At 44.4% G+C, this 17024-nt stretch overlaps 1 protein-coding gene across 2 annotated transcripts in view; it reads left to right on the top strand.

The window, feature by feature from the left end:
* The window catches only part of Elovl6 (ELOVL fatty acid elongase 6), a 105347-nt gene that overhangs the window by 35027 nt on the left and 53296 nt on the right, over positions 1 to 17024 (top strand). The window lies entirely within an intron of this gene.

Here is a 17024-nt window from a genome sequence, read left to right as displayed (position 1 = left end):
TTGTGATGTCATTTAGCATGTGCTGCTCAAAATAGAATAGTGCTAAGAATTCTTGCCTCACAGTCTACTTATTGAGTTCATTTCTCAGACTCCTGCGGACTCTTCCTAGTTAAAGCAGTAGTTGTTGAAGAGACTTGCATTGCAGTCTGTGTTTTTTTGTTTTGCTTTTTTTTAAAGGGGGTTCGAGTCTTGGCTTGCCTTCTTCACATCTGGCCTCTGATAGGTTTTGGCCTCGCTGAGTGTAATGCATTAAGTAAGAATGCTGTAGGTCCCCAAGTGGCAGCAGTGGGCAGTAGGTCTCAAGAGCAGCTAGTCTTAGGCAAGGATGATGCAGTTCCCCGAGTGCCTGCAGTGGCCACGAGTCCCAGGCAGGGAGCTGCGTGGTGGGTGAGAGACCTGGATGGGGCAGCCAGTACCACGAAGAGACATAGATAGATGGGCACGCCATGAGACTATGCCACAGGTCTTCAGAGGTGGTTGTTCCTGGACAGGGAGCCACGTGACAGGCGAGGAACAGAGACATGGACTGGCAGGCAGAGTGAGGTTGGATATCTATGGAAGGGAGGGAGAGAGAGGTAAGGGGAGAAAGGGAAAGAGCAAAGAGAAGCAGAGAGAGAGAAAGACAGACAGATGGGGGGGGGGAATAGGAAAGCTGAAGATCAGCTGTGGATGTGGAGGGAGTGGGCGTGGCTTGTCTCTTAAAGGGACAGAGATGACCATTACACTGAGGACCTCAAAATATAAGCTGACCTTCTCCTACCTGTCAGTGCAAATCTGTCAGAAGTGCATCAGGGTTTGGTGAGATGGCTGGGTCACTAAAGCACTGCACATGCTTCAGTTGTGAGTACTGAGTTCTGATCACAGTAGCCATGCAACAGCCGAGTGTAGAGCCGTGTGCCACTGGTACCAGAAGATTCACTGTCCAACCGGACAAGCCAGTGATTGAATCCCAAGTTCACGGTCTCAGAAAATAAGGAAGACCAACATAGACACTCAAACATCCCAAGATGGGTTCACAGAATAAAAGTCTATGGGTAACTCTTGTATGAGAAGCCCATTCCCATGTCTGGGGGCGTGTCTTTCTTTTCATTTTCGCTTAACATTTGTGCTTAACGTCTCTATTAAAATTTCTCAGGAAATTCTATCTCTGCTTCATCTTGACGCCTCCTGAAATTCTTTTCTATACCAACGTGGAGACTCCTGGGTTTGCCCGAGGCTGAAATCACCTGGCTGCTGCAGGTGACAGACAGTAGGGGCTGTGTCCCCGCTGCAGTTGAGACTGTGATGGAAATGTTATTCTATAGGAAGAACTTCCCCTCCCAGAACCCTAGTGTATGTGTGGAAGTGGAGCCAAGAGTAGAAGTGACCTGAGTCCCGGTCAGGAAAGCATAGGCTGCCCTTGAATGTCCTTGTTCTGGGCAAAGGGATTCAGGTGCTTCACCCCTACAGGGATGCAGAGCTACAGTATTTGGGGTTATTCCATCCCCATCTGTATGTGCATGCAGGTGTGCTGGTGTGCTGGTGTCCCCAGCTTCCCCCTCCCACACGCCGCTCAGATGGAAGATATAGGTGAATCTGATGGCTGTATGGCTCAGGAGGCCCTTGTGAAGAGTTAGCTAAGACACTCAAGTCTGAGTCATAGCACAATTTCTGTTCAGTCCTGCTATGGCAGAATAGAGCTTGGGGGAAAGAAAGGCGTCCAGGTTAACATTATGACAGATGTCAGTTGGCAGAAAGACTCGAAACCCCTCTCACCTACATGTAACCGAGCACAGCCCCCTTCCTGTGTGGGAGTAGAGAGGGAGGGAGGCAGGCATTGTGGCAGGAGCTTTAGAATTTCAGGTCTGTCCTGGTCCTCTCTCATTTCTGTTCTCAGAAATACTTTCCTCTTTCAACTGTTTCTACTTCTCTTACTTTAGATCAAGACAAAACAAAAAAAAAACCCAGAAAAACATGATATTTTGTTGTGTGGCAGAAATTCATCAATCCTATTTATTGGCCAAGGAAATATCAAATGATTTGCTTTAAAAAAAAAAAACAAAACCTTTCCCCTGAAATGTAAACTGCTAAGTCCTAAAAAAGAACATTTGTTCCCTTGCCAGCGAGTCCTGTTTTTCTGTTACGTGGCTCTGGCCATGAATAAGGTGGCAAATCAAAGCCTGTTGATGGCCAACTGTGTCCATATCCTCAAGAAAGCCCTTAGCTGCTCAGTATCTGCAGACCTTTTGGGAGAACAAAATTGTAATTGTAGGTCACGTGTTATCTAATCCTTAGCTTCAAAACCTCCCATCAAGAAGATATTTTAACTTCATGAATGTTTAGATCTTCCTAGCCCCAATAGGGTCATTCCGATTGTCAAGGCCTTGTTTGGTCAGGGTAGCCATTCCCAAACCTTGCTATCTCCTAACTTTTGGTTTTCTCCCCGCCCCCTGCGTTTTGTTTATTCTATTAAAGAGACAGGCTTGCTGTGTAGCCCTTGCTAACTTGGACTTTGGTCCTCCGACCTCTGATTCTCTTTTTATTCTGCCTTTCTTGCCTTTGAATAGGCATTCAAAGCAAGATAGTCATATTTTGAGTTCTGCCTGCTAAGGCACTATTTTAAAGAAGTGTTTGTAGGATAGCTTTTTGAAAATTCGTGCCCACTCATGCCCTCACGTCTGTGTGGAAGCCAGAGGACCGTTTGCTGGAGTCACATCTCTTTCCATCTTAGGGACCGAACTCAGGCCCTCAGGCTGTGACAGCCAGCACCTTTACCCAGTGAGCCGTCTTCCCAGCCAGGCAACACTCTAATGCTGTGCACTTTATTATTCCTGTGCATTTTGCAGCAACCGTCAGTTAGGCTAGTGGTTCTTCACATGACCTGTGCTTCTTACCTGGAATCCTACGAAGGTTTCCCAGCCACCAAGACCAAAATCTTGAAATCTCTGCATGTGGAGCTTCTAGGGTGTGACGAGAACCAGTTATTAAAATAGATAGTAGAAAGGAAGGCCTTGGTTATCCGCATAGACATTCAAGTGATTGCTTTAAATGCCCTTGCAGTATGTCCTGTTCTGTCCTGTCCTGGCCTATTGAGCTCTCTGTGGATCAGACTATGGATATATGAGCCCCAGGTAGTTTGGGACTCTAATATCTGGAGAGAACAGAATTATTTTAGAGGAAAAATAAATGTTGCAGCAAAAGTCAGTAGTAACATAATCAAACTCTGACATTTGTGGTACAAATTGCTAAACTTTTTGGAGTCTGTCCTGGAACAAGCTCTTGTAGACTAGGCTGGCCTCGAACTCACAGAGATCCACCTGCCTCTGCCTCCCGAGTGCTGGATTAAAAGTGTGCGCCACCACCACCTGGCTCTAAAACTTTTAATCTTGTATAAAACTCACTTTGCAGTAGGTTGTAGTTGCATTTTTTTGGTAGACTGGGGAAAAAGAGAAACAACATTTCTGACTTACACATGATACAGTATTTGGCTGTAGACTAGGTGAGTTACCATGTTCCCAGTCTCTAGCACTGTTCACTGTGGCACATATAACCTGTAGACATAACTCTGCGATCAAATGAGAGAGGTTTGTTTAAAGTCATAGTTTATGATTTCATTCTAGAAAAAAATCAACATAATAACCGCCACCTGAAAGGTTTAAGTGAAAGAGAGGGTTGTGTTTGCTTTTTTTCTGTGTGAACGTGGTCAGTGTATGCGTCATACATATTATATGTATTATATATTTTCATAGAATTTTAACAAAGATACTACCAGTTGTACCCTATATTTGCTTAAAGAAAAATCATGTTGGAGCTAAGCAAGAATATGCCAGGCATTTAACATATGCTTCAGATATACTAATGTAATAAGTATGTAACAATATGGTTCAAGAAAGGGATAGAGTCATGAATAGCGGGGGCCTTAGTTGCAGGGTAAATCATTGTCACGGGTCTTGCTTGAACTCAGCTGTCTCTTGCTGGAAGGTTCTTGTTACGCTTCCTGTTGCGTCCATGTTTTTGTGTGGCGTTACAGCCAGTGTAGCGTTTCTTCTGTGAAATTATATGTGAGACATGGCGTCTACGGCAAAGATGGATGCACACTACCTGTGTCCTGGTGTAAGAGTTACATTTCTCATTGTGATCAAACTTCCATCAAGAAGTGACATAGCTGGGCAGTGGTGGCGCATGCCTTTAATACCAGCACTCGGGAGACAGAGGCAGACGATCTCTGTGAGTTCGAGGCCAACCTGGTCTACAAGAGCTAGTTCCAAGACAAGCTCCATCGCTACAGAGAAACCCTGTCTCGAAAACCAAACCAACCAACCAAACAAAAACAACAAAAAAATAAGCGACATAAAGGAGGAAGCGTGTACTTTGGCTTACAGTCGAAGGAGGGAGTTCTCCATCCAGTGAAAAGTGTGGTAACAAGACCATGAGAGAGCTGGTCATGTTGCACCTGCGGTCCAAAAGCAGACAGTGAGCAGGAAGTGGGGCGGCCCAGGCCAAGAAGCTTGAAGTCCCACCCCCAGCAGTTCACTTCCTGTAGTGAGGCCTCCTCCAGCCTTGTCAAAACAGCATTGCCAGCTGGAGCCTGTGGGGGTCTCCCACACATCCAGGCCCTTTCATGGGGTACCAGGCTTTCTTCTCAGCCTAGGTGGGACTCTGAGAGAGGAGTTGGCAGAGTTTGAATTTGATGAAAGGTATTTAAAAACTTAACTTAAGGGCGAAAGTTAAATCACACGTTAAAGTTGGCGTTAAGAAATTACTAGTGATTAGCCACAGGCTGGTTCTTTCGGGATTCCCGGACGCCACCAACGGAAAGAGGATTTGGGTTTGAATGATTTGAGTCGGCCTCACTGTGTAGCCCAGGCTGTCCTCACCCATTGTCCTCCTGCCTCAGCTTGCCAAGGGCTGGGATTGCAGGAGTTATTTTTATTAGACAAGGCCTACACTTCGAGGGAAAAGTGTGGAGAAAACTCCCATTTCTTTCCCGTGTTGATAAGGTCAAGAATGCTATTAGGTCAGCGAGGCCAGCTGAGCCTCTGAAAGCCGCTTACGTTTGCAGTGAGAAGTTCCACAGTAGGAAAAGCCTGTTACTTATACCATCCGAGAGCTATTTCAGGAATGACGGTGGAAGGGGCTTGGGGAGCCTTGCTTTAAACAAAGACCTGTAAACCTTGCTCAACTCTGTGAACCCAGATTTAAATTCTCAAACTTTTAAGATCACAACACTTTAAATATGAGTAAGTTAAAACTTACACTTTTAAAAGATTATAATAATAAAATTCCTGATTTCTATGGGAGCATGAAGTTTTAATGCCTTTTTGAAAACTACTTTAAGAATGTGATTTACATGAATATATATATATATATAGATTTTTTTTCAAGACAGGGTTTCTCTGTGTAGGCCTGGAACTCAGAGATAGCTTCCAACCTCCCTACTAAAGGCCTGTGCCTACACACCTGACTATAGTTTATAAACCTTAGGAGAGTATTTATTTATGTATTTGAGACAGGTGTTTTAGGATGTAGCCCAGGCTGATCTGGAATTCTATGTAACCTCCCATAGATTTTCCTGCTTCAGCCTAAACTTGCTGGGATTGCAAGCCCTGGGCCAAGCTGGCTTAAAGGACCATTTCTTTCACTTTCCTTTTTATCTTACACAGCAATCTGACCATCAGTGAGTGAATTTCTCATCCTCTTTAACCTACAAGTTCTTTAGTTGCCCCGCTGTCAATGGAGGCTTTCCCCCCACAGTTAAACATTCACGCTGTCTATTAAAGTTGAAAGCTCTCTTTAAAAGAGCTGGGTGTGGTGGTACATGCCCTGGGTCCCAGCATTTGAGAGGAAGAAACAGGGCAGTCGCTTCAAGTTGAGTCTAGCCTCCTGTTCACTGCATTCTGGGGCAGCCTGGGCTAGATAGACACAAAACTCCCTGTCTCAAGACACCAAAAACAAAACAGTCAAAAGAACTAGGTCGAGTAAATGCTGGCGCTGTAAATACTTTGAGCGGGGAATTAAGTCAGCTCTAAGACGTCCCAAGAGATGCTAGCTGTAGTCTCTGGACGTTTATCAGATGCTGTGCTTGCTGTGGTCTCACTATAATTGCAATTCCTTTCTCGTTCGTTTTATTATGGAACTTGAAAAGCTTTACCATGACGCCAGCAAGTTGCCCTGACCTGAATTCTGGCTGAAGTTGCTTCCTTCTGTCTGTCGGTTGCCGCTGCTTTCTAGCCCGCAGCACGGGTCAAGCTGCCTACGCAGAACATGAGGCTGTGCACTTTTTTTTTTCCTGAACACAAGGCCCTTCAAACGGGAGGTTGACCAAGGGTCATACATCTTTATTTTGAGAGGAAAAAAGAGATTGATTTTGGAGATTTCCACCAGTAAAGTTTTGGGGAGAGTCAAACGTTCCTTTTGAAGGAATGTTTGTAGGAGAGAGCAGAGGGACCCTTTTCCCTTTTGTCGTCTAAAGCCTTCTGGAATATTTTTTAGCTGCCCACCATATGAGCAAAGGTGTGCTGGAGTGGGTGTGTGCGTGCGTGCACACAGAGGCACACCGAGGTGGTCCAGTTACCCCAGCCTTCCTCACTGTAGACTGTGGAGAAGCCCCATGTGTGTGCAGTGGCAGGCTGCAGAACCTGCAGGATCTCAGGCGGGATCTAGGCCAACCTACTGCCTTGACTTCTCATGTCAACAATGCACTCTGGACTCCTCAGGGAGCGCGAGGCATGGCCTCCCATTGCTTTCCTTGACTGTTCTCTTTTCCTGCCTGAGAGAACCCATAGTCTTTTTAAAATAAGAGAAACAGGTGTCAGCGAAGTAAGGTGTGCGTATAATGCCGGGAAGCGAAGCCATAGAATCCTTTCTGACAGGTGGCTTTCTCTCAAGTGCTCACTGCTAATACATTCTGGGAGAGGGTTGTGAGGTAGGAGGCAAACTCCTTACAGGTGTTTGGGGAGCTGTGCCAGTGTTCCCGGCTGCCTTGAACGGAGGACCTCTGACTCATCCTCCTGCATGCTAAGATGACAGGCCCATGGGCCGATGCTCAACTGGAAATTGTTCCTTACAGGCTAGCCCAGCAAGAATTAGCCTTTGAAAAGACTTGGAGGGTAGAAGGTAAGAGAGCCCAGTGTTAAGGCAGTGGCGACAGCCATTTGTACTCAGACACTTCTCATGGGAATCTTCCTCCCCGTGACAGATACATCTCCGTTTTGTCATCAAGAAGTAAACATTTAGAAGTTAAGAAAAAAAAACAAACAAATAAAAGTTCTCTTGCTCCATAAAATAAATGCAAAATTGGCTCAGGAGGAAAAAGCTTACTTCCTTAGAAATAACATCCATGCTCTTGCATGTCCGGCCTCTGATGACACCAGATACCATCCAAGCTGCCCTTGTGGCTGACGGCACCGACTCTTCGTGACTAAGCATGTAAAACCTTACCATTACTGCGCTAATTAGTCACAGTCCTTGTGTAATAATTACACACAGGCTCAACACACCCACACAACATGTATCTATCCCATTGGTCACGCCCCAATGCTGATCTTATTGGTAGCTTATTAATGAATCAGTGAGACTAGAATACTTCACAGGCTCCAGTCCTTGGGAATGTAGACCTTACAGAGATGTGGACAGTCAGGACTGGGGAGGTAGCTTGGTAGGTAAAACTTGCTTTGCCAGCATGAGGACCCGAGTTTGATCCCCAGATCCTACATGAAAGAAGCCAGGAACAGTGGTACAGGCTTATAATCTCAGACGGGGGTTTCTGGATCTCTTGAACTTACTAGAGCTTAAATAGGGAGCAACAGACCAGTGAGAAACTGTCTAAAAAACAGAGTAGACAGCTCTTAAGGAATGACATCTAAGGCTGTCCTTTGACCTCCACACACATGGAGAGAGAGAGAGAGAGAGAGAGAATAGAGCAGAAATAACCATTCATTTCAGAGTCTGCAAGTTTAAATTTAAAGCTATATTCTTATTTTAAAACATCACCTAATAATACTGCAAAGATTATTTAACTCAAAAAGGATCCAAAATCATTTAAACAATGTCAAATTTTTAAATATTCTGTTTTAAAGTTTGGTCGGGGAGAGGGGTCTGGAGAACTAGCTCTGGTTAGGAGCACTGACTGCTCTTCTGGAGGACCCAGGTTCAATTCCCAGCTCACACTGCCTTTAACTCCAGTTTTAGGGGACTGGATGCTATCTTCTGGTCTCCTTGGGCACCAGGCACACACATGCCACACAGACACACATGGACACGAACAGCCCATACACATAAAATAATATTAAGACCCTTTCGTTTTACAAATATAAACTAGAGGATTAATTTTTTTTCTCTTTCTGAATTGTTGATAAAGTCATCATTTCAGGAAGTGTCTGATGGAGGAGCCATGTAAGTTCTAGACTCCTGTTGCAGTGCCCAGGAATTGTGTTGACATGGTATTTAGGTATGATGGCCAGTGTGTTCAGACATCCATCCGTTGGATTGAAAACCACTTCAGACAAGTCCAGATCGATTAATGCAAAGTCTCTTCAACTTGCAAGACTTATCCCTTGCAGCCTTGTCTGTTCAAGTTTGACTGACCAGGTCAGGCAATGGGAAGGATGCATGAACCGAATGGGAACACATTTGTGAAGGGAGCTTTATCTATGCATATGTAGAGTATCTGAAGTACGGCGCCAAAATGGAAGAATAGCTTCAGTCTAGAATTCTGTTTCTCAACACACTCCGTCCCTTCTGACGGACTTGCTTTTAAAAAAAAAAAAATTTTAAAAGGCTTTAGGTAAGCAAGCTCTTTAAGCCTGTAGGATTTGGTCTTTGACAAAGAATCTATTCACATGTGTATCAGTGATTTCTCGCGTGCTATGTTATTCACATAGGCAGTAAATACGTCTTAGGAGGAGAAGCGACAGGAAAAACAAAGTAGCCACTCAAAATATTTTAAGAGAAATGGGAATGTTAGGGAGCCTTTTGGTCACTCTTCCCCTTTTGATTTCTCTGCATCCTGTAACCTTTACATATTTGAGCTATTGCTTTGTCTTAGAGATAAAGAAATGGACAGGTCCTCCCAGGCCAGTGATAGAATTTGAGGACTTGATAGAGTTCAAACCCACACCTGCTTCCTTCCTAAAACCACATCCTGTGTTTAATAAGAACATTGTGCCGTCCCATCTCTGTGCCGATTTGCTGTCACTTGGATGTAAATAGGCTGGCCTACAACTCTTCAAGGGCCAAATTGGAAGTCATACAGCTCGTTCCGGGGTCTGGTCTCAGAAAAGCTGTTCTTTGCCATTTCCTATGGGGAGGGCTACTAACCAGCAGCCTCCTCCCTGGGTTGAGAGAGAGTGTGACTGACAAGAATTGCCCCAGGAGGCTTGTTGGGCAGGTCCTTTATTTCTGTCAGTCCTGTTAGCCAGAAACTGAGTCCTAGTTCACACAGCCCTTGCCCCATGCTTGAATCTGCTCACCACCATCAGACAGACCATTGACGTCCACCCTGGACCATCTACGCCCTCCCCGCCACCCCCACTACCATGGCTGTGGCTACATTGCAGCATGCTGAGTGCCAGCCTTCTTGAGCCCTGTCGGTGCCGTCACGCATCTCCTCAGCATGACAAGAGAGCCTTTCAGCAGTCCATGGCTTCCGTCATTTAAATGAAATCCTCAAGTGCGGGGACACGCCTCCATCTTTAACCACGTGTCTTCTGGCAGACTGCCTCTTCACAGTGATACAGTTGTTCCATTTGGAATTAGTTCAGCTGGTCAAAACAGGCGTAGTCTGTTGAAACATTGACAATTTGATGAGTTTGATTTTCTTTTGCTGTGATAAACACCTTCATCAAAAAACAAGTGGGGAAGAAAGCGATCATTTGGCTTACACTCTCCGATCACGGTCCATCATGAAGAGAAACGGGGGCAGGAAGTCCAGGCACTAACCTGGAGGCAGGAACGAAAGCGGAGACCGTGGAGGAATACCGCTTAGTTATTGACTTACTCCGGCTGACTCGATGAACCTGCTTTCTGGCACGGTCTAGGACCACCTGCCCAGAAGTGGTACCACCCATTTTTAGATCAGGGCCAGCCGCAGTCATCATTAGTCAAGAAAGTACCCCGGAGATTTGTCTGAAGGCCAAGTGGATGCCGACACGCATCTCCGTTGAGGTGTCTTCTCAGATTGTCTCTTCCATTGCATTCTTTCTTCAAATACGGTAGCAGTGGAAGGCAGGAGCATTGCTGAGATACAGCTTCGTGAGTGGCCAGCACACTGGTGGCTAGCCACACTCATTTCCATAAAATGTTCATACTCGTCAAAGAATTGGAAAAGGAGGCAGACAAACTTGATCTTCAGATCACGATAGTTTCCTATATACGTATGCTATAAAACGTTGAACCAGGCGCTTGATTTCCAATAGAAGAGGGCTGTTCTGTGTACAGAGTAGCCATAGTTACTCCCAGCGAATCTCCACGCCTTTTGAGAGACTCTACCTAAAGTTATTGACCTAGGTGGAGTCAACGTGCAGGCCTTTACCTATGTGAGGGTGGCTCCCGCAGAAATGGACGCTGACGTGAATTGCTCTTTATCTGGTAGAAAATGTCCCTGTGTGGGAATCAACATTGTGTCGTTCAAATTGCCTTATTAGCTCCTCCGTTTAAAGTTTTTCAAGATGCTTCCATTATGATACTGTGAAAGTGACTCGTCTTATATTGTTACTGAATTTTATTTTTTTAAGATGGAAAATAAATCCTCTAATGCAGTAGTGATCAGATTTTAGTATGCATCTGAATATCCTTAGGGAATCCCACAAAGGGTAGGTTTTTAGATAGCAACACAGATTCGTACCTTAGATAATGTTAATAGAGCTACTATCCTCATTTGTTTTCCTTTTTAAAATAAAAACAAAACATTTTTAGGATGGGTATTTTCTATACAAACTAGATTTCTTAAAACCATTCCATGAATGCAAATGCATTTAAAACTGAACTAACAAACTGAAAACTCTGTAATATACATTAATCTTCAGAGGCAGGCTGGGGCGGGAGTTGGTAGGGTCCTAGCCCAAAATACTTGAAGTCCTGAGTTGAATAAACTGCACACTTATTGTATATACCCTATCATCCTAGTGCCCAGGACGTAGAGACAGGAGTAATCAGTTCAAAGTCAGCATTAGGAGAATCAGGAGCTCAAGCTATATCTTCAGCTATATAGTGAGGTTGAGGCCAAGCTGGGCAACAAGAGATTCTGTCTCACCAAGTGAAGGAGAAGGAAATCTTCAAAAGAGTGGCGAAACATACTTTGGGTGTCTTTGTGATCACATTTATTGGAGTGTTGGAGAAAACTCAAAGTGCCATTTGCTTAAGAAGTTGTATGTTGGTAATCAGCTCACTTCCACAGTGTAATACTCCTCAGATTATTTCTTAGCATCAAAATGTCTCCATTTCAAGAGCCAACTAGCTGTGCAGTTCTGTTTTCCACACAGGGTAAGCTTTTCTGTTTCACACGTCTCTTGGAGAGGCAACTGGTCTACCAACAACCTCGTAGATGGAAGCTGCATAGTTGTGAGGCTTTGGGTAGTCAGGAAACATGAAGTATGCTTGAAATCCCCACTATGTCTTGGCAAAATGTTAGATAAAGCTTGGAAGATAGCCTAGCAGCTTCCCAAATATAGAAGGTTTCATACATATATTCATGTATTGGGCAATTTCTGTAGTCACGGGAGTTTCTTCCTTATTTCCCAGTATTTTTTTTAAATAACAAACTGGCTATCCTGGATCTTCTGTAGACCATGCTGGCTGAGCTCCACCTGCCTTTGCCTTCTGCGTGCTGGGATTAAAGTGTGCGCCACCACCACCCAGCTTCAATATCAATTTTAAATGTTACGCATAAGTATGTAATCTGCATCCGTGTATCCAATACAAAAACATAAGGTTTTGTACCCAAACTGAGGCTCACTAGACCCAAGGGTTTCTAATGTCAATTGTGGCTTATCTGTGTTTTATGAAACATGTTTCCAGCCCTGCACTGTTCCCTGTTCTCCCCGGAGAACAAGAACATCTCAAAGAACAAGAACATCTCAAAGAAACAGAACACTGAAGTGTGAAACAAACATAGATTTTAGGGAAGAGTTTATTGTAAAGATAAGCATGAGAACCCAGGGCAAGGGCATTTGCTGTTCTATCAGAAGACCTGAGAGTTCAGTTCCCAGAACGTGCACGACCACCACAACTATCTAGCTTCATTTCCTGGGATCTGAAACCCTCTTCTGACTTCCACAGGAGGCAGACAAACACATGAGGTGTATATACATACATGTAGGCAAAACTCATGCTCATAAGCTCAGATAAATCTAAAAATAAAGCTGTGTTGGAAATGACACGGTGGAGGAACATGCTCTGTGTAAAGGCTTTCTGGGTGTGGAGCTGAGGGACACCATTAGCACCCAGCAATGTAGAAGAGGCAGTATTTGGTTTTGTAGTGACGATTCGAGGTCAAATCCTGATATTCTCCGTGCACTTGTCCAAAATTGAACAGCAGCGGTCATTCCAGCCTTCCTCATTTCCTACACAGGAGAGAGGTGTTGGGTGTTTCATTTTAAAGATTTTATTTTTTAAATTTATGTGAGTGTGAGTGTGTGTGTGTGTGTGTGTGTGTGTGTGTGTGTATACATGTGAGTACATATTTGTGTGTGCTTGTGAATACAGGCCAGAGGCATTGAATCTCCCTAGGGCGAGAGTAAGATGTACACACTTTGAACTATCCCATCTCTCCAATGTTATTAGCTTATAATATTAGACTCAAGGGTCTAAGGAACCTGGGAAGAGATGAGTCATTTTGCATGTTCTGAAGGAAGTAGGTGGGAGTCGATATGAGAAATAGAAAACCAGTAATTCAGTGAGATTTTTGTTTGGTATAATTAATAACTTTTTGAAAAAGTATGCCTATAATTAAAAGATGACAAATCAATAGGCTATAGCTTGCTTGATAAGTGTGTGTGTGTGTGTGGGGGATGGTGACTAGCCTATAAATCTCCCAGGCATAGGGCATGAAATGGTAGAAAAAAATTAGCCTGGAGTCAGTAATTCTGTCATCTCGTTACTCATTATGAGCGGACACAAGCCATGATCTGTCCCGAGGAGGAAGAACCAATTCAATTATCAAGAGAACAAGAGTTCATTTCAACCAGTTCAATATTAACTAATTCACCCAACTGTATTATCAGAAGTGCCTTAGGTGGACTAACTAGAAAGATTGACATCACCAACAGTGAGAGATTACAGTTGGGACAGGCCTACGTGGGACCGGAAGCTGTCTATACATTTCCTTTAGAATGGAAACCAAACTAGTCCTGCTGTTTTTTTATTTATTTATTTATTTTTTTAGTTTTTGAGATTTATTTCTTTAAAATGTTATTTTTTTTAATGCACATGAGTGTTTTGTCTTTATGTATGCTGTGCACCATCTGCGTGTTTGGTGCCTATAGAAGCCTGAGAATCGAACCCTGGTCCTTTGAAGAACAGCCAGTGCCCCAAAACACTGAGCCTGCTGATAATTTCTTTTCAAGCAGTGGTTCTCAACCTGTGAGTTATGACCCCTTTGGGCCAAATAACCCGTTCACGGGGGTTGCCTAAAACCATCGGAAAATACAGATATTTACATTATGACTCAGAACAGTAACAAAATTACAGTTATAAAGTAGCAGCGAAAACAGTTTTATTGCTGGTAGTCACCACAACATGAACTGTATTAAAGGGTCACACGCAGCATTCGGAAGGTCGATCCACGCTTAAAGAGCCTGGGAAAATTTCCTATGACCCCGTGAATATTACCAAATGCTAGTTAAGGGCAGGCTATCCAGGATGAAGTTCACTGCACCTCAGAAATGCAAGAAATAGATGGCAGTTGATAGACAAAGGCCAAGATCAACTTTGCAATAATACAGTCACACCACTTCCTCCTCTGCTCAGAAATGGAAATGCCGGCCGTGCCACCAAATGGACAGCACAGTCAATGAATGTCATCAGTAATCACTTGCTGAGTAACTCGAATGACATTGATCTTTATATAAAGAACTTTGACCTAAAAAATTTTTTTTTTAAATTCCACAGTCCAAAATAAAAATACGATAGTCTCAGAAAATACATGTCTTATCAATTCCTTTTGGGTTTTGATGCCCAGTCCAATGTCACTGGTAGACGCAGAGCGAGGTAAACAGTATGTGTGATGCCCTGCCAAGTTCTCACACCCTCACCTGCAGCTTCTGTGCCAGAAGCCACAGATGCTCCCAGCCTGTTTGGAACCGGGAGTGTGGAGTTTTACAGCCTACCAAATGAAGAGAAAGCTCCTCGTTGAGAAGTGATGTCTGAAAAATACGATATATGTGAAGGAACTTGCAGATCTGATGTTCTCAGTCTGGATGGTTTGCATAGGATTGTTTCCTGGGAGGATGAAGTTCTTTTGCAGGCTAGGTGGGAGCTGGTCTTTGGGGTGAAGGAAAGTGAGTAGCGCCCACTCGGGAGGGCTGCAGGAGCAGAAAAGGGTGCCTCTGGGGGATGTGGTAACCTTTTCATGTGGGAAAAGCACATTTCGAAGCCTGTTCATATTAGAGAACAATAGCATTTGGAGGGATTCAATCAGGAAACATCCTATTTAGAGAGGAGAGCTACTCATTTTAGAATCAATAATTTCATTTTATCAGAGTGAAGCAGGAGACATTCCACCCATGAGGAAATTAGATAGGAAGCGAAGTGCTTCTGTAATCTTATCAACTTTCCTTTGGGGTTGTCAGATTGCCAACCCCACTGGGCTGTGACACAGAGGGCATTAGCATTTGATCAGCACTCCCCAGAGATTCCAGCGCCACCAGTCACAAGTGGACGGGCAGGCCTCAGGGACGGTTTTGGTTTATTAAGGACTCTGCTCCAGACTCCCAGAATTACTGATGTTTGAGTGACCACTGAGGGAGTGGGGCTTTGAACCTTGTGCGCAGAATCAGAAAAAAAAAAATAGAGCCTGGAACCTGCTCCCGGAAGAGTGAAGAAGGGGCAACGCGGGGGCTTTGTAAACCTTTTCTTCTTTATTCTGTTTCTGTGAAAAACAGTTTGAGGCAAGCAGAAAGGTGCCAGCTCTGGCCTTTCTCACAGGCGACACTGAGAAGGAGAACTGACAGCCAAGTAGGGAAGGCGCACCTGCGCCAGTACAGGGTGTGCTGAGCATGGGTCCCGATGATGGCTGCATGGCAGCCTTGTGATGCCAAGTGGACAAGAGGCAGCCAGCCCTGAAGGTGCAATGAGCAGTCTCGGAGGTGAATTATGTAAGGTTCCCTGCCAGAGAAGGGTGCTCATGGGACACGGTTTCAAGCCAAGTAGGGAAATGAGACCGCTTGCGGGGAGGTGACCCCAGGTCTGTCACCCGTTGATAATATTCAGAGTGGGCTGGGGAAGGTGAGCAGAGCTAGGCTATGGTCTGATGGGGCAGGGGAAATCTCAGTTCTGCTTAGTCACTGTAAACCAAGGGCCTGGAAAGATGGCTATCAATAAATTGCCCGTCATACATCAGAACCTGAATTTGGAACGTCCTCCCTGGAAAAAGGAGACGGGAGGATCCAGGGCCATGGAGGCTAGTCAGTCGAGCTCAACTAAGCTCCAGGTTTTCAGTGAGAGACCCTGTCCCCCCAAATAAGGTAGAGAGTGATTGAGAAAGACATGGAACATTGGCCTCTGACCTCAGAATATACAGGTACACACGTACATGTGTATATGCACACACTCACATGAATCTGCACCCATGCAAGGTCCTAAAATCTAAAAAAGTGGTGTTTCTTACATAGTGGATCTTTTCTTTGCTTGCAAACCTATTCCCAAAGGAAAGAGAAAAGAATTGACCGAGGAGGGAAAAAGTCTATGTCCAGCAGAACATGGAAACGGAAACAAATTTCTGATGTGCGTGGTTAGTCTCTCAAAAAGAATGCCCAAGCCTTAACCAAAACAGATCATCTGAACAGACAGAAGGGGAGCTTTAGGGATGAGAAGAGACGCTGGTCAAGTGGCCGTGGCTCTCAGCATGTGTCTACCTGTCTCTGAAGAGTGAAATATTGACAGATGAGCTCTCCAAGTGGCTAGAAACGCATCTAGGTCTCAAATAAAAATATATTGGGCTCCATGCCAGTGAATATTCTTGGATTTGATTTTCTTCCTTGCCTAATTTTAGCAGCCCATGTGGAAGAAAATTTTTAAGTGTGAGAATTGCTTTGTGGTGAAACTTAGGAACCCCAGTTCCTTCCTGAGAGAGATGTGCCAGAAACTATGTCGTTGAACCTGAGCAGTAGGCCTATGCATTCCCGTAAAAATTCAAGCAGAAGCCATGGGAAGAATAAAGCACTGGTCTGGCTTTGAACTCAGATCTGTAATGCGTTAGTCAGTCATTAATGAGTTCTTTTGTGAATCTCGCTCTTATCTGTAAAAGGCAATAAGTTTGTCTCATAAGAATAATGTGACATCTAGGCTTCCATTAAATTCCGATGCCATGGAAGCCGCTGCTCTGTCTGCAAACCTATTCCCAAAGGAAAGAGAAAAGAATAGACCGAGGAGGGAAAAAGTCTATGTCCAGCAGAACATGGAAACAAATTTCTGATGTGCGTGGTTAGTCTCTCAAAAAGAATGCCCAAGCATTAACCAAAACAGATGTATCTGTATCAATAGCTATGTTTATGACGTCACTAATTCGTGGTGACCTTTGTGAAAGGGATGGCAGCTCTGCCATGTCAGCAGGCTTCTGTGTTTAATCTGTGGTCGCTCACAGTGCAGCTGTTCTAGCTGTGGTCCTTGGAAGCAGGAGTTTGGCGCCCGGACACTGGGCTGTCCCCATCCCCGTCAAGTGACAGTGGTTTGTTATCAGCTCCTGATAATGACAGATTCTGGTTTTCGGGTTCTCTGAGATGCATCCCTTTCTCTGTGGGCCTCTTCCTTCCATCCAGGCTGTCTTCTGTGACACCAGTGTGTTTGCTATTTCTTAGGGAAACATTTCTGCTCTTTCCATAAAGCCCTCT

Source organism: Myodes glareolus, chromosome 17 (genome assembly GCF_982192425.1).
Source record: "Myodes glareolus chromosome 17, mMyoGla1.1, whole genome shotgun sequence".
Taxonomy (NCBI): Eukaryota; Metazoa; Chordata; class Mammalia; order Rodentia; family Cricetidae; genus Myodes; species Myodes glareolus.
This window is presented reverse-complemented; position numbering and strand designations above follow the sequence as displayed.